This window comes from Sitophilus oryzae, unplaced genomic scaffold (assembly GCF_002938485.1).
Source record: "Sitophilus oryzae breed Bouriz unplaced genomic scaffold, Soryzae_2.0 scaffold_1242_pilon_pilon, whole genome shotgun sequence".
NCBI classification, from domain to species: domain Eukaryota; kingdom Metazoa; phylum Arthropoda; class Insecta; order Coleoptera; family Curculionidae; genus Sitophilus; species Sitophilus oryzae.
Genome location: NW_022145885.1, coordinates 326,993 through 354,263, shown reverse-complemented (window position 1 = coordinate 354,263; position 27,271 = coordinate 326,993). Strand labels below are relative to the sequence as shown.

Sequence of the window (27,271 nt, the reverse complement as noted above, 5' to 3'; positions counted from 1 at the left end):
ATTGTGCATCTGATTCTCCTAAAATATACAGGGCATTCCATTTAAATTAAAGAAGTTATTGCCGTTTAAGCTAATAATTATTTAAAATACATTTTTAGACACTCTGTATAAGGTGAGTATTATTTTTATTATTGCAACACAATAACTGATCAATAAATAAACTTCATTAAATATTTAGTATTAAAAACATTGATACCCTTGGAGAAATGAAGCTTTAAAATTTTTACTGCAATTTCACAAAATTGAAAAAAAAAATATATTTCAAAAACGGTAAGGTTTAAGTATAATAAACCTTAATCAAATTTACCTTTATTTTAATCGTAGAAACTAAAAATGTAATAATATACAGGGTGTTCCATTTAAAAAAATACAACTTTGATATTTTTTATTTATTTGGGACACTCTGTATCTTGTAAAAATATTTTTAAATTGTAGCTCTAATACTCCTTCAACGAACCCCAAACTTACAATTTGTAAAAATCTCATCGTTTAGCTACAATACTCCGTATCGTATGTGGTGAACAACCCTGTATAATCCATGGAAATTTTTAAGCACTTTTTTGTGTAAGTTGCATTAGAAAGAAAACTTAAAGCAATATCTCATTTAAATATAGGTAATGTGCCAAGCAGGGAAGGGTAACGGAAGTAATTACCTCCCCCAAGAACACATTAATAAAGAAGATAAAGGAATTTTTAAGTAACCAACTGTGTTGGGAATACCCAAACGCATGCTAAATTGCAATTGAACATAACAAATAATGTCCAAATAATAACGCATTCAAAGTTATACTCATACTAATTAAAAAGATGATATTTATAGGCAACATTAAACCAAGACATAACCAAGAAACCAAGTTTTCTCTGTAAGTCAGTTTTGAAGTATAAAATAAAATTGTGACAAAGGAAATTAATAATACCAATTAAAATAGGAAATTCAGACCAATCCAAGTTTGTTTCCCCAGTTCTTTCACCGTAAATTTAATTTAAATTTAGTACTTTAAATACTGCCATAATACGCCTCCCAAACTCAATCTCTAGATGCCCTACTGGTGTCATGTCTTTCCCTAGAATTTGCCTAAAAATTATTGTATTTGTCGCAATATACCGGGTGCGTCTCAAAAGTGGCTCACCCCTATAATTTTTTTATCTTTTCAGATAAAAAACGAGATTTGGTACGTTAGTATATATGACATAAATTAAGATTGATTGACGTGTTCAATTGTTTTCAGTCGTTGCCTGTTTTACCGGAAATGACTACAACTTTTGATTTTTATAAATGGCACCCTCGGTATTTTTTTTATCTTATTCGATAATAGAAAATGACACTCTGAATCGAATGACATATCATATGTTAACTTTTGACATATTCGCTTAAAAACAAATTATATTGTAAATGTCAATCTAGAGTGCCATGACTGTGTTAAAAATACTAATTTTTAACAAAAAAACTTTGAAAAAATAGATTCGATCGTCTAATGTTTTTTAGTTTCTAGTCCCTGGCTGGTTAAAAGATACACAAATCGTATTTTTAGTCATTCTCAATTTCTTCAAATGGAACGAGGATGGCTCATTATTATATTTGGAAAAAGCATTTTTTACGCATAATTTGATACCACACACTTGGTATTTCGAGTCAAATTGTCGTTATGAACCGCATGTTATAATTTCAAATAAACCATATGCGAAAATGTGAAAAGTTGACATGTGATATGTCATTCTATTCAGAGTGTCATTTTCTATCGAATAAACTAAAAAAAATACAGTGTGTCATGTAAAAAACAAAAAATGTAGTTATTTCCGGTGAAACCGGAAGTGACCGAAAACAAATGACTGCGTCAATCAATCCTGTTTTATGTCGTATACTAACATGCCAAATTTCGTTTTATTATCTGAAAAAATAAAAAATTTATAGGGGTGAGCCACTTTTGAGACGCACCCGGTATAATTAAAATTGATTACCTGGTTGATATCTTATAATATTCATGATTAAGCGGCAAACAGTCATTAACCAAGTCATTAGCCAAATACTTCTAAAAAAACTCATAATCGTGTTTCTGGGGTCGAAATATACTACCCCCTCGACTACCCCTAAAAATATTTGCACTTATTTAAGACTCACCCTGTATAATAATTGGTACTAATGAGAATTACTGGGACTATTCTAAATTGCTGTAATTTAAAAACATAAAAAAATACTCTACTAACCAACTTACTTTATAGTATGTAAACATTGTCTACATTAGAACACATAAAGAGACCATTTAAAAAATGTTACTCGCGTTCTAAAATATGTAAATTTTTAAACTAGTTTTTGATTACGAGGTTATAACAACAAGTAGGTACTGAACTATTTATGGGAAGAAAATTTATTTTAATTTGGTTTCAGAATTTGAAAAAAACTGACTCAGAAAACTGCATTTATTACGATATAGGACCTTCCTTTCACAGATTAATATATAGTAAATAGTGCTGCGTAAGAAAACCTACGTTTCACCGTTCTTCAGTCGTTTTTGAAAGATAATAAAAGTTAAGAGAAACGGTTTAATTTCAATGTAACTTTAGACTTCTGTAAAGAATGTAATTCTTGTTCCTTGTTCTTCGATAAAGAAACCCCTAACGTTTACAAGAAACAGGTTATTTGTTCCCTTATACCAGTTCATGTGTGTGATCCAAAAAAAAAACTGTTACCTATTCTGCACAGCTGATTCCTACTTGGACCAACAGTGGTTCCATACCGTTGTTTGTCCAATAGATCAATTAGATTAGATTCAAATCTCTAGATTACAATCTCCACTAGTATCCTATTTAAAAAGTCTATTAAGAGACTGGGCCTTGAATATAACATTTGTCACCGACTTATCGTTTTCTAGTACAGAGCACAGCATTTTTGTCCAGCTGTCGCACTGACATACAGTATAACTTCAGTAGTCCGGGCAGATATCGTGCCGGCATACACCACGATTATCGAGGTGGCCGGATTACTGGAGCTATATACTTAAATTTATTTCTTTAGAAAATGATGGTATAAACAGTTAATCGGTCTTTCGATCCTTTAATATGGATATGATTTTTCATCTTGATGAACTCATCTGCATTGTATACTTGTTCTTTGCATATTGTCATATCTAGAACTTCTTCTTCTTCCTGTGCCTTGTGCTTAGCCGCACGTTGGCGATTGTCTTTACTCTTCATACAATGTGTAGAGTGCCGTTTTCGGCTCTTCGAAATATGGTGGCTGCGTCGCTGATGTTACACCAATCCCGTATGTTTCTTAGCCAGGAATGTTGTTTTCTTCCTGGGCCTCGCCGTCCCTCTATTTTTCCTTGTAGAATCAGCTTAGGAATGTAATATTTGTCTCCTCTAAGGATATGGCCGAGGTATGAGACTTTCCTTTCTTTAACTATATTAAGCATGTTCTCGTATGTACTAGTCCATTCTAGTGGGTCTCGATTCTTCTCGAACGAATGAATCATTGCGGTGTCTATGCGATGTTAAGGTCATCCGAGGGCGGGCCATATTGTGAGATTAGGTCGAGTCCACACCGGCTCGCAACACTATATAAACGCTGCACTACTGCTCAACAGGTAAAAGCGTGGTATATGATATGTTGGTATATTCTTCACCAAAACGTGGTATACTGATGCTTCCAAAATCGGATAGAAATCTACGATATCGAAAAATGCGTACAAATTATATAGGAACTATCTTATCCACTAGTCCAGCAGTACGAAAAGCGATCAACTCAGTAACCATCAATTCGAAGTTGGTCAAAGAATACCTAGAGAAGCTGAACAAATTAGGCAAAGAAAATAAGGTCCTGCTACTCTGCGTGACAGTTCACTAAAAGATAGGAAACAATGAAAAAAAACCACCTAGCTAGAAAAGGAACGAACACTCAACTAACTGAAGCACTTGTGAACCGTCCCCCTTCCCAAGAGGAAACCAATTTAAAGCGGAACACAAAAACCTGGAAGAATCGGATCGACTAACGAACACCTCAGTAGATTGAAGCTAACAAAGAACGGCGAATGCAGATTCTGTGAGAAAAATGGGGAAACACCAAAACACCTCATCATTGAGTGCACCGAGACGACAACCATTCGTGCCATAAACTTTGGTACTGATATCAGAGATGAAGAAGTAACGTCTGTGAAGCCGTCGCAGTTACTGGCTATTGTCAAAGCCCTGAGACTGTATGATGAGTTATAACGAGTTATAACTCATGAAAGGGGGACGGGGAATTCACAATAGATCTATAAAGTCGAGGTGATTAGCCCCTCTCCATACATTCTACATTTTCTACATGCTATTAATTCCTAACTCCTTTCAAGTTTTTTCATTAACCTTGTTCATTAGGGAATTACTTAAAAACCATAATTAGATTCTTCCGTCGCACAAAAAAAACAGCAGATAGTGGGGCTTGATGAAACACCGTAAAAAGATAGAGAAGTTTTTAAAGTACCCCTGTAAAGGTAGTTTTGCGATTCCCACCTGCAAGTTTCCATAAATTTCGGAATTAAAGACGACACCGGCAAGAAAGGTAACTGTAAAACGGGGTACGAAATGTCCGACACACGCTGATAATACCGAATGGGTTACCGGTTTCGTACCATCTAATTACCGATTTCGGATTCAGTCGTCTTTGTAACGGCCGGCGGTCATCTATTGGTGAAAATGGTCGCGAAAAATCGGTGAAAAGACATAAATATTCAACGAAGGAAGCCGACCGATATCGTGGTTTTAACTGGCTTGTGCTAACCTATTGGTAATTTATGGTAATTCGAATAGAATAGTGAGGGTAAGTCCAATGAAGTATATAACAAAAATGTATTTTGATTTCGTCATTATGCGTATCTTTATTATACAGTGTAAGTCTTAAATAAGTGCGAATATTTTTAGAGGTAGTATATTTCGAACCCAGAAACACGATGAGGTTTTTTTCGCGAATTTTTTTTTTGAAAATTTGGAATTTTTTTATGTTTTTTGGATTTCTTTAGCTGTTAGTTAAAAACATAATTTCTTGATAATACGGCATCATAGCTAGTAGATTAAATTTACAAGAAAGAAAATCCAGAAAAGACCCAGTGCAGTGGTCAAGCAAAATTTTGGCAAAAAATTAATAGATTTTTTTGCAAATTTTCAAAGTAAAATATGTCAGTTATTTTGGATTTATTTAAAACAACGGTAAAGAAAAAATGCTTCTTTTATCGAGATCTACCAGCTCTGAAAATATTTGCAATTATTTAAGACACCCTGTATAATTAGATTAAAGTATGCTTCCGGTATGTCATTTTACATGACATGTTTGGGACGATTTAAATCAAATCATTTAAAATTTTCAATTGAAATCAATTAATTTCTCAATATAAATCGCGATTTAAATAGCCAAAGTATAAATTGCTGTAAAAACAAGTGGGCAAAGTAAATAAATCATCAGTGAATTAAAATAAGAAACAGTTTATTTGAAAAAAAAGTAAAATAAAAGACTCGCTTCTGATCTTACAGGGTCCAGTCTTGGTCTTGAGCAAGACTCCTGCGAGTCGTTAATAGATTTTTGCACTTTTCTAATAGAGGCAAGCATCTTCTTCAAAAAAAATGGTTTTTTTTCGAACGTCACAAAAGTATTAATTTTTGCGACGTGATTGACAATATAAAATAGTATATTATTTTATTAGGAGTAAAAATGATACTTTTCGTGGTGAGGCTGTACGTTTGACATACAGCCTCGCCACACTTTCAATATCATCATCATCATCATCATCATTTTAAGCTTATTCAACCATTTCCAATTATGGTGTAGCTTCCCTCACATACTTTCTTTGTAGCTCATTGTTGTCTATTGTTGGCTATGCGGGCCGAAGTTATCCCTGCTAATTTCCTAATATCATGGTCCCATCTCAGGTTCGGTCTTCCTCTAGGCCTCTTAATTATTCGTGGGTACCATGTTGTAATTTTTGTGGTCCATCTGTTGTCCGTTCTTCTTGCCAGGTGTCCTGCCCATTGCCATTTGATGGATATGACTCCGTAGATGACACCTATTACTTGGGTCTTTTGTCGTATCCATTCTATTCTTTTACGGTCTCACTTGGTTATTCCCTGCATATTTCGTTCCATTGAGCGTTGTGCGACCTGCAATCTCCTTATGATATCCGTTTTAAGTATCCAGGTTTCGCACGCATAGATCATCACTGGTAGTTCACATTGGTCCAATATTTTCTTTCTTAGATAGAGTGGCATTTTAGATTTGAATATGATTGAATTTCTTCCATAAGTACTCCATGCTAACTTAATTCTGTTGATGGCAGTAGAGATCCCGAGCTATGTATCAGTTGTCCCAAATATATAATATATTCTTCTAGTATTTCCAGTGTTGTGTAATTTATTAGAATGTCTTTTCTTTCCATTAGTTCGTTCTACATTACTTTAGTTTTTGATAAATTCATTTTGAGACCCACTTTATTGATGGCTGTATTTAGTTCATTAATTTGTACTTGTGGTTCTTCAGGACTACTGACAATTATTATTCTATATGTCATCAGCGAATCTTAGATAGTTAAGATATTCTCCATCTATTTTTAATCTTTTGCTGCTTCAGTCCAGTTGACGGAAGATTTCTTCTAGTATCACTAGATTTCTTCTAGTCTACTTTCAATATACAAAACAAATTTTCTACATCTGGACATGTACAAAATGTAGACGATTAGTTGGTCAACTAAAACTAATATGCAGAAAATAGGGTAGAATATGTAAATTTTCTACCTACCCAACCCTGGTCTTGGTTTTGTACATCTAAAGCTAGTATCGCTTTTTGTGCAAGACCAAGACCCGTCTCGCTCATCACTAGAGGGCAGCCACCTGACCACCTCAAACTATATTTAATACGTACCCAAGTGCTTTATTACCGCCGAGATATTAACAAAAATGTGGAGATAGTAATGACAACTTTCTTCTGAGATTTAAATACTATTTAACATTGGCTTAATTTGGTTTGGATTTTGTTAAGACGAGAAATTAATAGACTGAATAGACGTGAAATTAGTGGGAAATAGACGACGCGCGACGGAACGAAAGGTAGATAATGTGACACTGATTTTAAAATGTTTAAAAAGTCGACAATGCAAACATTCAATACCTATGTGCTTAGTGGTCGTAAATATATATAATTAAAACAAAGTCGGGTTAGTACACCATTTACATACATATATCTCAAGAATGGCTGGGCCGATTTTAATATTCTCTGATTTGTTGGATTCGTCTCCGACCTGAATGAGAGAATAACTTTACAGGGTGTTTCTAAATAAGTTTCCGCTATTTAACAACAGGATTTTTGACATATTTTTTAGTTAAAAAGTTCACTACACCTACCTAGAAGTGATATTTGATACTTTTTTTGATACCTCAACGTTTTTTATACAATCCTACCCTGTGTGTCACATCGTGAAAATTGCCATTGCTTTTTCTCTACAACAGCCTTATTTGGCATTATTTCAAATTGTACAAAATTAGTTGTTAGGTCATCGATGTTTAAAGTAAGCGACCTTTTTGAATGTTAAAAATTTTGACTTTCTGTTGGACAAAAGATTTGGCCATAAAAACACACTTTCGCCACACTAATTCTGACTTTGAAATAATAAGCTTTAATAATTCAAATTCAATTTGTAATACTTTTTGCCATATAAACTTCTATTACTTCACTTTGACAGTTATCAAATTCGATTTTTTAGCCTACTTACCGTTCGCTAAACAAGCGGTTTTCTTTTTAGCATAACAATTTGCCATTTGTGTGCAGCGACACGCGGTATATGGGCATTTTAATGCGAGCTAGATCGTTAATGTCAGCTTATTCTTTACCGGTGTTATATTGCCCATAATAATCGCTCTAAAGTCGCCTTTCATTCGCCATTTATCACTCTACAATTTTTATTGAGGAAACTGACAGTCTGAATAATACTTGTTTATAGGATTCGTCCTTTCGGAATACTGTAACCAATTATTCAATAAAAAAATAATTTGAAATCATATATGTCTCAAAAGTGGCTCACCCCTATAACTTTTTATTTTTTCAGATAAAAAAAACAAATTTGGAATGTTAGTATATGACAAATTAGGAGTGATTGACGTATTCAATTGATTTTGGTCAGTTCCTGTTTCACCGGAAATGACTACAACTTTTGATTTATAAACGGCACTCTCGGTATTTTTCTACTTCATTCGATAGAAAATAGAATGACATATCATATGTCAACTTTTCACATTTTCACTTAAAATAGAGTTAACCGTCTAATATTTTTCGTGCCTTGTCATGGCTCCGGTTAAAAGATGCCCAAATCGTATTTTTAATCATATCTCAATTTTTTCAAATGGAACGAGGATGGCTCATTAGCATATTTGGACAAAGAATTTTTTACGAATAATTTGGTAACACACACTTGGTATTTCGAGTGAAATTGTTGTTATACAGGGTGGTCGGAACTGTATTCCGGAAACTTCGGCACAATATTCTGCAAATAAAAATATGTAAAAAAGTTCGTATAAATGTATGTCTTAAAATGCTTAGTTTCGGAGATATAGGATGTAAAAGTATAATTTTTATTTTGATTTTTTCCAAATAATTTCTGAAGTAACGTCAATATTTGGATGAAAATTGGTGTCAGGGAGTTTTTTGACATGAGAAATTTGATTTTGATATCAATATGACTCCTACTTGTAGAGGGCGCCACCTACATATTTATTAATTGGTTTGAAGAGTAATAACTTTTTGTCCATACCTGTATAAATCTACTGAGTAAAAAAATATACATTTGCAACGTTTTTTACGTAAAAAAGGTCTCTTGGTAAAAATCGCTACGAGTAATGGTTCTCGAGATATGTTGAATCGAAATTATCAGTACCTGTCATCATTGACATGAATTAAACATGTTGGCTAAATAGTTATTAGACTGAAATCATAAATTTGATATGTTTTTGTGCCAAAGGTTCAACAGAAACCGTCTTATCATAATTTTTTTGAAGAAAAATTTGATTAATTTAAAAAAATTAAAATTTCCCAAATTTATCATTTCAGTCAAATAACTATCTACTCAACATGTTTACTTTTTGTCAATAATGACATGTATTGATTATTTATATTCTAAATATCTGGAGAACGGTTGCTCATAGCAATTTTTACCAAGAGACATTTTTTACGTAAAAAATCACGTAAATGAATATTTTTTCACTCAGTAGTTTTATACAGGTACGGAAGAAAAGTTATTACCTTTCAAAAGAGTTAAAACACATGTAGGTGGCGCCCGCTACAAATAGGAGTCATATTGACATCAAAATCAAATTTCTCATGTCAAAAAACTCCTAGACACCAATTTTCATCCAAATATTGACATTACTTCAGAAATTAATTGGAAAAAATGAATATAAAAATGAGATTTGTACACCCTGTATCTCCGAAACTAAGCATTTTAGGACATACATTTATACGAACTTTTTTACTTATTTTTATCAGCAGAACATGCTGCTGAAGTTTCCGGAATTCAGTTCGGACAACCCTGTATATGAAACGCATGTTACAATTTCAAATAAATCATATAAGAAAATGTCAAAAGTTGACATATGATATGTCATTATATTTAGAGTGTGATTTTCTATAGAATAAAGTACAAAAAATAGAGGGTGCCATTTAAAAATCAAAAGTAGTCATTTCCGGTGAAACAGGAAGTGATAAAAATAATTGAATACGTCAATCAATCCTAATTTATGTCATATACTATACCAAATCTCGTTTTTTATCTAAAAAAATAAAAAAGTTATAGGGAGGAGCCACTTCTGAGACGCACCCGGTATATTTAAATAAAATTAAATCTAGTCATACAAAATGATTATATTATTTGTTAATGTGCACACCTAACAACTATTATAACTATAACTCTAAAGGGTCAGTAGGTTAAAAAATACCATTAAATAAAATAGATGCCAACATAAACATAAATTTAGTATTTTTATGTCTTTTTTAATGTTAGGCCAGGTAAATGTACATTGTACAGGCAAAAAATTGCACAAGGTCTTTTTTTCATATGTTTATGACCCCTGCTACAGTAATGGCACAGAAATAACAAATAACATACAAGACCGATATGTGCCGAATATGTTCGATAATATTACAAGAAATATTTTAGTTTAATACATTTTAAAAATATATGTTGCCAATCTTCTAAATATTTTGAAAAAATTGAAAATTAAATAATTAAATTTGGGAATTCTAAAGTTTATTGTTATTAGCGACCTCTAAGTTGCGATAGCCAAACCTGCCGCTTGAATCAATATGAAACCGTTACTCAGGGAAGGAAAAGTTCATTACCACTAACAGTAGATGGCTCTGCCTACACGTATATACGGAAAACAATAATATAGCAGATATTTTGCTATTAAAGATAGTTTTTTCTCTGTTTTTTTCCTATAAAAATGTACAAAATAAATAAAAATATATAAGGGGCATTGACAGTTTTACTTGTACTCGAAAATATCGGTAAAATTTACTAAACAATTGTTTTACTCTTGGTTTAAAATAGGTTTAAAGCAATTAATAGATACTAGATATAATAAATTTTTAAGATGGGAAATGCTATAAATTTTTCTAAATCATTTCGTTGAAAAATCAACACAGATGAAATGACATTATCTTTTATACAGAAATAACTGCAAATTTTACAAAATAAATTATTATAAATAGATAATAAAGAAAATAAGAGATAATAAAAATAGAATAAAATTTTATTTTAAAAATATTTTCTTAAAACAAACTTTTCTGATTTTTATTTTATGTTTCTAACTACACCACTGCAAACTGTTACATAAACATTTATATATCATATAAAAATTTATTTTTAAATATGACTTAATCACGGCGACAACTTGTTAAATAAAAAAATATATCCGTATATTGTGTTAATACATTTGAAAAACAATGCTAATACCTACCAATAAATTTCCTATATATGTATAACGACTCAATGCAATTTTTAATACGTCTAAAAGAGTAATTATTTTTTTATGAAAAGGGTACCTAGAAATAACAAATTCAAATAAATTAATATTTAAAATAAAAATATAAATAAGTAACTAACTAAATAAAAACTTTAATAAAATTAAAAATATGTATATATTTGTTGTTTTATTTGAACAACTGAAAGTCTAAATTAAAATATATATATATATATATATATGAAGGCGTATTTGGCTTACAACAATCGTATATTTGCTCTGTGACATAATATACAGAAGCACATGTTAGGTAGATAACGAAATTTAGCATAAAAGCCAGATGTTTGACATAACAAAAAGTGTTAATATGTAGTAAATACATAATATACATACCTACTTTATTAGTTTATTCTCTAGATTTCAAGGGCAGAAAAATTCTAGGTCAAATCGCTCATATACATATTTTAATATACATATAAAATGTTAATTAATACAATAAATAATTATTATACAGGGTGTTTCAAAAAACATGCGCCATCTCTTGTGGGGAAGTTCCTCACGTAAAAATGAAATTTATTTTTCATATCAACATAGTAGGTCCGACTCTGATTTGTTTCGTAGCGTTTCGTGTTTTTTTTTATTTATTATAATTTTACTCTTATAGTATTTTCTAATCCTATTTGTTTATGAGAATGGGCATAATCAAGAGGCTACTGATACTGTGTTGTAAAAATAAGGTAATTAAGGGCTTATTTTTTGGTATTTAAGTATTATAATTTTGCTAATATCTTCGGTTTGAAAGAAGATATCAAGAGGCGGTTTTCGCTGACTTTTTAAGCTTTTACTACTCTTTACTATCAGCTAAAATTACATATACTATTGTTTTTAATTTTTTTGGAAAAACGCGCAATGTTTGTTAAATTGTAAGACACCGCCCCCTAGCGTCTACATTCAAAAGCTTATTACTATTATTTTATGGTATAATACAGAGTAAGAAACGCTCTTGTAAACGAGCCCTCGTTTGTTGGATTCTGATCATCCAGTCCGGAGTTATTAACATTTAAATAAAGACAGGTCTAACCTTCGCCCACCACTTTATTTAAGCAGATAGGGGAAAATGGTTCTAACAAAAAAATCCAAAATTTACTGACAATTATGAAGCTATTATTTATATTACCCATTATATAGCCAAAATTAGACCTCGGTTGCGACCTCTAGTTTTACAAACTTGAAAATAATTTCCAGCAATTTCTCATAGCCTCTTCAGTTGTAAATATTTTTTTTTTCCGTAAGCCCTACGGCTAATACTTTCCGAGATGCAGCTGAGAGCTATTCTTAGTGAGACACCCTGTACAATGAAATGAAGAAATTTTTGACGGACAAGTCTTCGGAATATACCGGGTCCGTCTCGAAAGTGACTCACCCGTATTTATATTTATAAGTTTTTTTATTCTTTCAGATAAAAAAAAACAAGATTTGGTATGTTAGTATATCCAGATTCAGTTTCACCGGAAATTACTATAACTTTTGATTTTTAAATGGCACCCTCGGTATATTTTTACTTTATTCGATAGAAAATATCACTCTGAATAGAATGACTATATCAAATTATCGTTTGAACCACATGTTACAATTTCAAATAAACCCGAGAATAAACCATATGCGAAAATCTCAAAAGTTGACATATGATATGTCATTCTATTCACAGTGTTATTTTCTATCGAATAAATTGAAAAAATACCAAGGATGTTATTTAAAAATCAAAAGTTGTAGTCATTTCCGGTGAAACAGGAAGTGACTAAAAACAATTGAATACGTCAATCAATCCTAATTTATGTCATATACTAACTTACCAAATATCGTCGTTTTTTTTTTCATCTAAAAAATTACAAAAAGTTACAGGGATGAGAGGCTTTTGAGACGCACCCGGTATATCGCGTCTAAGTAATAATCAACCGTTTATCATAATTTCGGACGTCTTGTCACTTTAAATTCAGTCTACACGGAGAATGATCCGTCCCCAAGCCTACCGATTTTCTCCCATGTCCGACAACGCCGCATGACTAAGAGACATTACGGTAAGGTTGCGGCGCGAGGTGCATCCGCGGTTGCAACGCGAGCACGGTCAAGGACCGTCGAAGAAGGCGAAATCTTATTAGGTTTCACCTTCTTGATATACTTTGGTTCTTAGACTGTTCCTCTTCTTCGTCACACTTTGGTAAAAGAATAATGGGAAAAAGTACCGCCGTCCGGCGATGGTGGACTAGCTAATTATTGTCCCATGACTCTGGTGCTGGTAGAATAAAAAAAGGAAAATTTGAAGATACAGAAGAGGTAGTGTGAAATGATATATCCCAGAGAAATGGTAATACAAGGAAATGTAATGAAATATTGTATGTATTTTTTTTCTAAAAGTAATTCTTGACTTGGGAACCATCAGGATATGTGGGATGTAAAGATTGCATTGCATCGAAAGATTGTATGATTAAATAATTGGAGTGATAAGAGTTATAATAGATAGGGGTGATTAAGGTTTTCTCTAGCCGTAGCGCTCTGACGTCTGGTTTACGTTATATTCATGTTATATTTATATTTTTTCCATAGCAACTGTTAAAATTTAAAATTGCCTTAATATCTATCAAAAATAGTAGATAAAATAGTACTCTAACCGCAAGAGTAGATTAAATGATACTTTAACAGCGAGGATAAGTTAAAAACTTTATTTCTTCTCGCGCGTTTTTAATTGCTTCCATTTTTGAAAATTTTTGTATTCCTTTTCATAAGTTATTCGGGATTTATATAGAAGTAGTTTGGTCCATATGTTGTTGTTGAGACATCATGTTTGAAATGCATTAAAATTTATAGTAGAGATTCCATGAAAAATAAACGTTTATCGTCACTTGGCCTTACTTTCAATCTAAAAAGATCTTTTCGCAGCTCTTCAACAATCTGATGATTTTACTGATATAATAATAAATAACTTTTCTTTATTAAGAGACCGACTCATCAATTTAATATAAAAACATAATTATTCTTTCTCTCAATACTACCAAATTTTAAGTTTGCGTAACTAAATAAAAATAAAATTCTATGATGTACTCCATAGTGAATTCATAATAATAGATAAAAAACATATACTTGTACATGTCAATCATTATTTCATTATGTTGAATGCTGTTATTTTTGCTTTAGTTTTGTCTAAAACATTCTTGAGCTATGTTTTTAACCCAGAGATAACATATATTTACAAACTAGGTTAGGGTATTATGTAGATTAGGGGGGAGGGGGGCAAATAGACGCAACTAAATTTTTGTCGCCTACCCAGTCACAAGGGTCACGAGCCGCCACTGATAGAAACCAACGCCAACCCAGCACAATATTTTTTCTACTCGTAATAAATTCTTTGAAATAATAATTTCTGAATATTTTTTAAAACGTAACTCGCTATGGAATAATATTGTTTTATACACGACGATAAAATTGCATTATCGTCTCCCGAAATTAATTCACTCGCGATTTCATCCTTTGTGAATTAATCTTTTTGGTCGACTATAAAATACCATTTTATCGTCTTGTATAAAAAATAACTATTATTTGACATTTTTTAGCTTTAAAAATATATTTGTTTCTTAAAAACGGTTAATTTTAAATTATAGTGTTATTTGATATCACAATTCATCAAATTTAATGGTGAATTTAAATCTACAGGAAAAAATGCCATAATCCTTTTAAAATAAGAAAGTTGCTGTCAACTTCCGGTACCTATTTATCGGACGTGTCTCGATACTGCAAATAGTTTTAATCGAGAGATCTGACTGTGAAACATTGTTGTCCAAAAAAAACCAATCTAGATATTTTAGTTTTCTAGAAACATCTAATTCAAGCTCAGCCGCCAGGAACAGACGCTCTGTAGATATTGAAAAGAACTTGAGTAACTTTTTATTTGGAGCCCAAAATATTTTTCAAAAGAAAAAATGACACCTGAAGCAATAGGAGAGAATTCAAAAATATATTTTTTTTAAATTTTTGTATACTGATACCTACTGAAAAAATTCTCTAATCTAGATCTAATCAAATTAAAATTATATACAAGATATCAATCTATGAAGACCTCTAAATGTTTTATTCGCTTCGATTTTATGTCTCAGAAGATTTTCTAGGTATTTAGTTACAATATCAAAACTTCCTTTACACATTTTTAATACGTATGCCAATTACAGGTGTTATAAAACAACATGCTTATGAAATATAACTATTTTTTTACGTACGATACCATTAATTATTCATTCTAACAAATTATTTTTCTTTCAACATTGAGATATCATTTTTAAACGTTTTCTTTAGAGTACAAGAAAAACGTGTCTATTTAAAATTTACTATATGCAATAGTTATACAGACTTTTGACTAAAGATCTGTGTATATACACATATCGTTTCCGGCACGTAGTGTTTCCTTCCTCGAAATAGATTGTGCATTCACCTATACGTGAAGAGTTTCAGTTTGCTAGTGATGATTTTCCATTTTTCTCGTAAAAAAGCATTTGCAATTTTACTACCTACTACTGGATGTATGCACCTACTACTGGAAAGAAGCAAGACAAAATTTAGTAAGAAGATTCTCAATATGTATTAAAAGAATTAATACCACACCCTTAATCAAAAAGTAAGTAGGTAATGTCATATTTTTATAGAGAATATGAAAAATTTCTAGTAAAAACAGTGTCTCTGTTCTTTGAAGTATGTACCTTCAAAAAGAGTAAAACACAAGTAACTTTTGTCAATTTTGAATTTCTCCATCGAGATATTCGTTCCTTCAAATTTTTGTAACAAGGAAAATCAAAATGTTGCCAGGAAGTGATGATAACAATATATATTATCCCATTTTTCTCGTAAAAAACATATGCAATTGTACTACTGGATGTATAAAAGAACCAAGACAAAATTCAGTAAGATTTGCAATATGCGTTAAAAGAATTAATACCATACTCTTAATCAAAAAGTATGTAGGTACCATTTATATTGAATATGAAAAAAAAATAGTAAAAACAGTTTTTCTGCTTTTGAAGTGCTAACTTTCAATCCAGTAAAACATAAGTAACTTTTTCAATTTTGAATTTTTTCCTTTGAGTTATTCATTCCTTCAAATTTCTGTACCAAAGAAAGCGATGATAACAAAGAATATTTCAACAACCCAATGAGAATTTATTAAGAGCTGCAGAAAGTACCGAGCAAGAAACATGAGAGAAGGAAACTAAAAATATCTCAACAAAAAAGAAATATAAATATCTTCCATAATAAGTTCTTGTTAAAATAAATAAACTTCAGATTCTGCTAAACGAATACTGAGAAAAATATCATAAACAAAAGAGGTTCATTGTTTTCTTTATGCATGGACTTTTATTCTGGTGTTTGACTAATACATATTTGCCTTAATGTTAATATTAGCTGCTAACATTATTATAATACAAATGTTAATTAAAAATAAAAAATACTCAATAAATATTACAAATTTTGAGAAGTGAAAAACAAAATTTATATGTTCATTAAATCTTAGCAGTGATATTGCATTAAATATTATTAAACAATGCATTAATTCATGCATATACTCACTATTTGATTTTTGCCGGTTTCTGTGCTATCGCTGCACCAATATCGATGCTTTTTTAATTAACATCCTCAGATGGGACATTGAGTATTTTTATATCGTTTAATTACTATTTACATAATATAAAATTGGTCACAGAACTTCAGAGTACGCTGATGACTACGCTCTAGTTGCAAAAACGTAACAGTTACAGCAATTACAAGAAATGCTGAACACATCTAGGCATACGAGGCTTTGGGCCTTAAGCTGAACATCGATGAAACTAAAATCATGTGCACTCCCCCGGAATATCACAACAATGCTATAAAAATCGGAGAACTATTGGAATATGTCGCGGAATTCAATTACCTCGGCAGTTTGATCTCGGCAAAGGCTAACATTCACTCTGAAATTCAGCACAGAATTACAAGCGCCTCAAGAATATTATGAAATTTAAAAGACTTCTTAAAATCTTTTCTTTGCTGTGAACTTGCAGACGGTAAGACGAAACCGGGTGGACAACTCAAAATCTACAAGGATATTTTCCATAAAAACTTAAAGAGGAAGCGGTGCAAAATAAAACGCAATGGTGAAGAAATGTAAATTCAGTTAACAACGACAACCGAAAAGTAAAGAGGCATCAAAGTAATGAGATTTTTGAATGTCCGGAGTGCGGAAGAGATATCATCACGTATCGGGCTTTTCAGTCACTGTAAGGCTCATGAAAGAAAACGCCTTGCATAACCATCTTCTGATGAGTGTAAAATACTCGTCAGCTAAGTAATGGCAGTAAGTAAGTACATACATACATAAACAAAATAAAACACTAAATCACCACAATACACCTATTGTATTGTGGTGATTTAGTGTTTTATTTTGCTGTGTAACACCAAAGCAAACCAAAGGTTCCAATCCTCAACTGTAATACATACATAAAGCAAATTAACAAAAAACTATATTAAGAATACATGATACCTACGTTACGTAAAATTAAAACATAACAAAATTTATTAATATACTTTGATTATAATATGATACAGCATCAACTTATGACTCATTCACCTTATGATACTTAAATATGCAACAACACTCCTAGACAGCTAATAAAATAATTAAGATAAGCTCGAAATTTAGATAACTATTTCAGGGATTATTTGGGAAAAAACTACCTTTTCTTGAAACACTTTCAAATGCAAATAAACTGAAACAAAACATAAAGAAGAAACAACAACCAGCTCGTTAGCAATGCAAATGGACGGATTTCAAAATCTAGATTGTAGATAGATATAAGTAACACATTTTCAGTCCATTTCTTGCATAATAGAGTGTCGATATCGGGTTATAAGAAAAAACAGAAAAATTAAAGTTGCTAAAATATCACATGCAGATTTTACTCCACACCTTTCACATGAATTTAGATAAACTGGATTGCCTAGTAGTATGACCTTGTCCTTATCAAAATGTAATGCTATCCGAAATAGCAACTACACACGGTAATGGAATCCGATGTTCCTTGGGACTATGAATGTTGTTGATTTGAAACTGAAACAACTTAATTAGCAATTAAATATAAAATAATTACTTAACAACATACCATCTATTCCATGTTCCATTCTCCAACATTAACTCATTTAATAAAATAAAAGCCATAACGAAATGATTATAATCAATAATGTACAAAAGAACCAAACTCCAACGAAAAATGTCTATAAGGGAGCTCATGACTTAAATTCTCATGTAAAATGAAAACTTACAGAAGGAAACGTAACTTCCAGGACAAACCGGAAGCGATCTGTCGATATTTAAAAAGCAGCGAAGGCGAGAATATTGGACAGACTCCTCGTGTTATTTCTGTGGTATAATTTTGGTATAATTAAGCAGTGAAAGTAAAGCCGGTCCTACACGCTGATGAAGATCATTTGGCATAAGCTTTGGCATAGGCTTCGACAATATTGCAATTCACAAGTGTCTCTCCTACACGATGTGGCAAATGTTCATGTGTCCAACGTTAGAAAGTGTTTGACAGATCGTTTGGGCCCGGCTTAATACATTAATTAACTGTACTATCGTGTGTTTGAAAACCTACGAAATCGGTAGGAATCTTTTGGAAAAAATACCTGCCAAAGTTTTCCACATATTAAATTCTGTAAAATTTGTCCAAATTTACATATTACCATAAAGAACTAAATAAACAAAAACAAAAATAATTTAAATGACATACCTATTTATCAAAAGGTACCACCAAAACTGACTTTATTTTGTTTAAATCCTAAACAACTATAGTTATTAAAAAATAAAATAAAAAATATATGTAAGTATATATTAACTATCATGTGTCAATCTTTTTATTCTATATTCTACAGGGTTGTTCACCACATACGACACGGAGTATTGTAGCCAAACGATTAGATTTTTACAAATTGTAAGTTTTGGGTTCGTTGAAGGACTATTAGAGCTACATTTTAAAAATATTTTTACAAGATACAGAGTGTCCCAAATAGAGAATGCAATCCCGCAAATGCTGAATCCCGCAAACGCGGGATCCCTCTGTGATTCCGCGGGATCAAATTTGCGGGATTTACCGTGCGGGATCTGCGGGATCGACACCAGGGTATTCCCTTTACGGCTTGGCCATTAAAAATAAGTGAAATAAACAGGTTAGTTATTAGATTTCTTTCTGGCGTGCCTAAGTGAAGAAAAGCGTTTAACTAGTACTTGTGGACAATTTCGTCAAATAAACTGCCGGACATAATTATCGGGACAAGCAAAATTTTAGGGTAAATTTAAAGTTGAATATCTTTGTATTTACAAAGATATTCAACTTTTTGTAAATACAACAATTTTGTAAATAAATCTCTTGAACTAAAAAAGATTTTAGGATGCGGTTTGGACCAGGTTTTAGAGGCATCTATTGTGATTAAGAGTGTGAAAATATGGTCAAGAATCTTTTTTACCGCAAATTTACAGTTTTTAAAAAATCGAAATTTTTACCAAGTACGACTAATCTGTATTGAAATTAAAAAAAACAATTTGATCGTTTTTTTTTTGGTTTTAAGGAAAATACAACGTTTTTTCGAAAAATATGCATTTTTAGTCATACGATGGTCCTAAATGGTACAAAAAGCTTTGTACATTCTGCATATGCCAAAAAATTATTGATATAGAGGGTATCTAAAAGCAGATAACTAACACAAATTAAAAAAAAAAACCTTCAACATCAGAATAATATTTTTATTTATAAAATAAGTAGATAAATTATAATAAAATTTAAGTTTATTTAATATTAAATATATTTTTTGAACACCCTGTATACATCAGTCCAAATTTCTGTTCAGCTAGTTTAAGATACACGCGATATCAGTATATTGTGGGCCTATGCAAAATGTACAATGCTTTTTGTACCATTTAGGACCAAATGTATGACTATAAATGCATATTTTTCGAAAAAAACTCGTATTTTCCTTAAAACAAAAATTGTAAATTTTCGGTAAAAAAAATTCTTGACCAATTTTGTACACTATTATAAAACACTCTGTATACGAGAATTCGCTAAATATATTTTCGAAAACCACATAGCATCTTAATCACAATCCATGCGTCTAAAACCTGGTCTCCCCAAACCGCATCCTCCAAACCGCATCCCCAAATCGGAGAGAGAAAAGAAGAGAATTTATTGTTTACAATCCCGCAATTTTGCAGATCAGCGGGATTGATTGCTTTAATCCCGCTGGTTTGCGGGATTGAGATTTTGGTGAGGGATTGCATTCCCTAGTCCCAAATAAATAAAAAATATTATAGTTGTATGTTTTTAAATGGAGCACCCTGTATATTATTTTATTTTTGGATTCTACGATTGAAATAAAAGTAAATTTGATTAAGGTTTATCACACTTAAACCTTACCGTTTTTGATATATTTTCAATTTTATGAAATTGCAATACAAATTTTACGGCTTCATTTCTCCAAGAGTATAAAAAGTTTTGAATACTAAATATTTACTGAAGATTATTTATTGATCAGATATTGTGTTGCAATAATAAAAAAATTACTACTTTATACAGTGTCTCTAAAATTTAGATTAAATAATTACTAGCTTTAAACGGCAATAACTTCTTTAATTTAAATGAAACACCCGGTATATTTTACGTGAATCATATGCACAATTTAATTGTCTATTAAATTGTATTATACCATTTTTTACCTATCTCTTCAAGTTATATTAATATAATTATAATTATATATATTAATAAATGCATTTTCTTATAATTTAGACCTCATACATAGTATATCACTATACCCATGGAATAGTGACTTTTCAGATTTTTTAAAGCAATATATATATATATATATATATATATATATATATATATATATATATATATATATATATATATATATATATATATATATATATATATATATATATATATATATATGTACAAAATGTAGATGCAGATGGTAAATACTGCAAGTCCATTGGTATACAAAAAAAACTATTTAAATCTTTGTAAATATATATGTACAAAATGTAGATGCAGATGGTAAATACTGCAAGTCCATTGGTATACAAAAAAAACTATTTAAATCTTTGTAAAAGAGTATACCAATTGAGGATATTCGAAATACCACCATTATTTCCGACCAAAAATTAGTTAATTACATACTTTTGATTTGTTTTAATTAATAAAGTATTCTAAATAAATGTGGATTTGGCTCAGAAATCAATATAATAAGTTATGAAAATAAACGTTTCTGTTTTTATAAATAAGCATTCATCAAAAAATGAAATAAAATTTATAAGGTGTACACTGTCTAATACACACACATAATTCATTTTTTTAGTATTTGGAGCAATTATTATTAGTCAACGTAAACAGTCAATTAATGTAGTTTGAATACTGGGATCATATTAATTGGTAATTATCGAACAGTTTGTTTTATTTTTTAATGAAATACTAAGCGGACTGTATCGACAATATTAGTATCTGTACTCTTTGAAAATTTGATACATCTTTAAAAATAATCTAAAATGTCAATATTTCATGGGCATAGTGATAAATGAGGTCTAAATTATAAAAAAATGCATTTTCTACGAAAACTTGAAGAGATGGGTGAAAAATGGTATAATACAATTTGATAGACAATTACATTGTGTATCTGATTCACGTAAAATATATAGGGTGTTCCATTTAAATTAAAGAAGTTATTGCCGTTTAAAGCTAGTAATTATTTAATATAAATTTTGGACACTCTGTATAATGTAGTAAAATTTTTAGTATTGCAACACAATATTCAGTAAATATTTACTATTGAAAACTTTGATACCATTGGAGAAATGAAGCCTTAAAATTTTTACTGCAATTTCATAAAATTGAAAATATTTCAAAAACGGTAGGGTTTAAGTGTGATTAACATTAATCAAATTTACCTTTATTTTAATAGTAGAATCTAAAAATAGAATAAAATACAGGGAGTTCCATTTAACTAACTTTAACTATAATATTTTTTACTTATTTGGGACACTTACTATATACTTACTTACTATCTTGTAAAAATATTTTTAAATTGTAGCTCTAATAGTCCATCAACAAACTCAAAACTTAAAATTTGTAAAAATCAAATCGTTTAGCTACAATACTCCGTGTCGTATGTGGTGAACAACCCTGTATATTCGTGACAATAAATTAAGTCAAAAGTTCTTTGAACTTAGGTATATTTAATAGTTCGACTATAACCGATGTTTCAAAACTAGTATTTTGGCAAAAATCCATACAAAAAAACAATTTATTAAGTTACCGTCTGAGCACGCGATATTTTTTTTATTTTGCAAAGTAAAAATATCTTTTTACTATCACTTTGTTGGATCAAAAATGCGTTACATATAGGTATCTGACAACATACGTGTCTAAAATATAATTTTCTGATAAAAAATGAGTTTATTAATAATTGTATGGCAATCTTATTTCATTGACAGACTTTAAAATCCGTCTTATTTCGTAGAGGATTGTGCATTGTGCAACATGTTGGACGACTGGGTCTAGACCAGTACGTATTTTATTCAACTGTTGTTTTATGAACTCTGTATACAACTTTAAAATCTATTAAAAACATATCTTTATTAAAATGTTAAAAGAATGGTATCATCTTATTTATTGTCCATCACTGATGTGCATAGTGTATTGCATTATTTTTGCTCAGCAAATTTTGTTGTTAAAAATGTAGGTGATCGACCCCGAACATAAAAATAAAAATCCAGAGTAATAAAAACGTAAAAATATCATTTATATTGAAAAAGCAAATTTACATAAATAGATGACTTGCTAATGGTTAGAATTTTATATCACTCAAAGTTTTAAACAGTGACGATTCTTTAGAGACTTGTACCATAGCTTGTACTTTGCTCACGTAAAAAATATATTTGAGAACAAAGGCCATTGTCCAAATTTTCATTGTATTTAACCATCTTTGATGCATGTCGTTGTTATAAGATTTTCTAAATTTTCCATGTAATTAGCTTTACAGTATGTCCCCGGACTGTCTTTAGAAAAGGAAACATTTTTTTATTATTAACGTTTTGGAAAAAATTGCATTCTTTATAGAAGTTTTTGCTTCTTCTAAAATGGTTAATCCCATTTAAGGTTCATTCTCACTATACAGTCCTTATTCTATCCATCCCATATCCGTTCCGTATAAAGGTTGAAGGATGATTCTCACTATACCATCCATATCCGCTACTTTCCGTTTCCTTTCCGTTTACGTGAGATATTATGATATTATATCAAGTAAATGAATAGGACAATGCACATTAATGCACGCCGCGCCGCGCTCCGTTCCGTTCCCGTACCGTTTCCATGGTTACGGTTAATAGTGCGAATACAATCAAATTATATGAAAGGATATAAGGTTGATTCTCACTATACCTTCCATATCAGCTCCCTTCCGTTTCCCTTCCGTTTAAATAAAATATTATATCATGTAAATGAATGGGATAATGCACACTATCCGTTCCGTTTCCCTTCCGTTCTATATACTTTCCTTCCATACATTTTTTTGGCGGACCGATTGAAGCGTATCGGAAACAGCGTTGTCAAGTTCTTACATTTCTACCAGCTCTGTTAACATTTTGCTGGTATTTATTTATTCTTTCACCTCTTAATTAAATATATTACCTTTTTCAAAAGATACCAATTTTTAAAATAATACTTTCATAATGTTATAAATTGTACAATAAAAAGTATGGAACTGATACGGAACGGAAGCTTACGTATAGCGTCAAAAAAAAATACGGAACGGATATGGAATGGATATGGAATGGAAACGGAAGATATAGTGAGAATTTACCTGTATACGGAAAGGATATGGAACGGAAAGGGAAGGTATAGTGAGAATCAACCTTTATACTCCAAATTTCCATACCGTTTTAAGGAAAAAAACATCAAAATGTAGTTGAATCTTTTCAATTAAGTCCCAAAAATCTAAACGCGTTTCTATGGTAAGATCATTTTTAGGTTTTCATTCTTCTAAAATGATTAATCCCGTTTATACTTTTCCAAATTTCCATACCGTCTTAGAGAAAAATTAAAAAAATATGGTTGAAGTCCTAAAAATCAAAACTCGTTTCTATGGTAATATCATTTTGAGGTTTTCATTCTTTGATAGATGGTAATTATTAATTTTGATTAACGTCATATTTTGTGCTGAAAAAGTGATTATAAATTTTGGCTTCTTTAACAAAAATAGGAAAAAATAGTAATAACGTATCCATGCATATTTTCATATTTTTTTAATTTTTCTCTAAGACGGTATGGAAATTTAGAGGAGTATAAACGGGATTAACCATTTTAGAAGAAGCAAAAAATTTTATGAAGAATACATTTTTCTCAAAATGTTAATAATAAAGTATTTCCTCTTGTAAACATCCCGGGACATACTGTATACTGTATATTTAGCTCTTTTTTCTAAGTAATATTATGTTTATAAAATGTCCACGTCCGAAATTCTTTCTTAATTCTGTTATGTGTGTTCGTAAATGTTATTACTCCAGTCTTAAAAGAGAGCGTACTCTTGACTTACCGAAATATGAAGTATCTTATAATTAAGTACTTTGAAGATGTCATACCTGAAACAAATAAAACAATATTATACAAAACGTACAGTTTTTTGTTTAAACTATCATGGATGGGACTTATTACAGTTAACAATAATATAAAAAGAGTCAATAGCAAATAAATAGGTTTTAAAAAGTGATCTCTTGATTCTTTACTTTTATATTTTGCGTTTGGCACTTATTCTTGCATGCCCTGTGTAACACTTGATGTGTGGGTGCAGCGGTGTTCTATTATGACTAATAATGTTCAAAAATCCACCACAAACGAGTGACTATGAGGCACGATGTGGGTTCATTATTAGAGTTTCCTTCTGGCTAGTAGGTCTAAAATGGTTAGAAGAGGGTCGAACACCTGCATGCGACGCTAATAAAATAATTAGGGCGCTATTATTGAGGTTTTGGGAGCGGCTAATTTTACAAAAGCCTTTGCCGAGGAAAGTAAAATAGCTCTTTATTTCGATAAACTAATCCAAACTTAATATTCTGATATTTTTCTAAGTATACCACATATTATTAGAGACGGGTTTTATCTAAAAAAATCTTATAAAAATTAACATAACAGCGTAAGAAATACAGCTTTTTATATTATGGAATTCTATTCTCAGACAATGGTTCATTCTAAAATTCCTTAATTTACTTTTAAAATTAACAAACCAAGACGACCTTAGAATTCTCGAAAGTATCTTTTAAGAACTCGATGATTTGTTTTCTCACAAAGTAATTAACTGAGGTTGATTGTTTCCTTCAAAACTGAATAATTTTAATTTTGTAAAGAACTAAATCATACATAACGCATTATACATAATAATGGAAGAAGCGACAATACCATCAATAATAGAATCAACAAAGCCAGAAACATTACAGGGGCACTAAATTCTATTCTTTGGCAAAAAAACATAAATACCACAACAAAAACCCGCATATATGTATGACACTATAGTTAAAAGCACACTTACTTATGGCGCTGAAGTATGGCAGATGAGCAAGTCCATGGAAGGAAAGCTTTTAGCAACTGAAATGGACTTCCTCAGAAGATCGGCAAGAAAATCAAAATTGGAAAAAGTGCGAAATGAAGAAATAAGAAGAATAGCGAAGAAAGAGATAACCATCATAGAAGAAATAAAAAAAAAATTAATCTGGTATGGGCATGTAAACAGAATGGGAGAAGAAAGGCTACCAAAGAATATAATGAAATGGATACCAACTGGAAAAGCACAACACGAAAAAGGAAGACCCCGAGAGACATGGTTAAAGGGGGTAACAAAGGCAATGTCATTGCGCAATTTACAAGCCGATGACTGGATGGACAGAAGGCAATGGCGGCAAGGAACCGGAAGGCGAATATATAAGAACTAAATCATAAACTACTTCCTATCAAATTATGCAGGGTGAGTTTTTAATAAGTGCAAATATTTTTAGGGGCGGTATGAACCTTTTTTCGCCATTTTTTTTAAATTTTAAAATTTTTTGTTGTTTAGATTTTAAGTCAATGATACATTAATATGACTGATATTATAATGAATCATTGATTTGAAATCTAAGGGTACATCCACACCATTATAAGAAAAGCGGAACAAGGCGACGGATCGGCGTATCGATCTCCAGCAATTCTATTGGCTGGCATTTTTCGAAAATTCATCTGTCAAAAATTTCAGTCAGTAGAATTGCAGAAGATCGATACGCCGATCTGCCGTTCTGCTTTTCCTACGATATGGTGTGGAGGCACCCTAAATTAAATTTAATATTATTTTTGTGACAAATTTTATATGGAATTATTTGATTATACCCATTGTAGGGGGACGGTTAGGTTGAGCAGCTTTTGCTAGACTTCGCCGTCATTTAAAATGTGGAAAGTTTTATGATCAATATGCATAAAAGAAAAACAATTCTATAATAAATTACATTAGACTTATTGGTTTTCACTTTAAAAAGTCAAAACGCCCTTGATCGCATTATTATTTCCTGAACAAATCAACAAATTAACCAACTGACTGAATTATTGAGAGAGATAGAGCTATTTTTTTAACTTTCAAATACTTCTTTACTAATCTATACCTATTTTAAATATAAACGACTAAGTTTAGTTTTCCGACCGTCCTTGGTTGAATTCGGTCAACAGAACCATCAAAAAGATAAAATAACCATAAACCTGACATTATATATGCAAATACTGTTTACAAGTTAAAAAAGTCCGCCGAAATTAGTTGCCTTAATTATTACTTATATGGATATTAATTTATTTATTAATGGTTGCCCACTATAGCTGTCGATGACTTCAAAAATAATTATAATCCTAATACATAATGGGTAGATATTTCAAAATATTATGTCATAAATTTAGAAAATATTATACGATAAAATTAAAGACAATTTTTGGCAAACTAATCATCTCATTGCAATAAAATAAACTGATGACATCAAGTGTAAACTTATAAATTGTTTTTTTTTTCTACTGCTATCACTAATTTGTGAATCAGTTAATCTCTGAAAATTAATCTTCAGTTTAGAAACCTATAAAGTAATATAAATTTATCTTTTATTTACTTAAATTAAATAAATCAGTCTTCCCATTTTAAAATATATTTTTTAGATTATTCATTTTTTTAA

The 27,271-nt window shown here is 30.8% G+C and overlaps 1 protein-coding gene across 1 annotated transcript in view; it reads left to right on the top strand.

Moving 5' to 3' along the window:
- The first annotated feature begins 4,635 nt into the window (after positions 1-4,635).
- Positions 4,636-27,271, top strand: part of LOC115874198 — a 130,853-nt gene continuing 108,217 nt past the window's right edge. The window contains exon 1 of the mRNA XM_030889294.1: positions 4,636-4,798. The gene's annotated coding sequence lies outside the window, so the exon portion shown is untranslated. The remainder of the gene's footprint in view (positions 4,799-27,271) is intronic.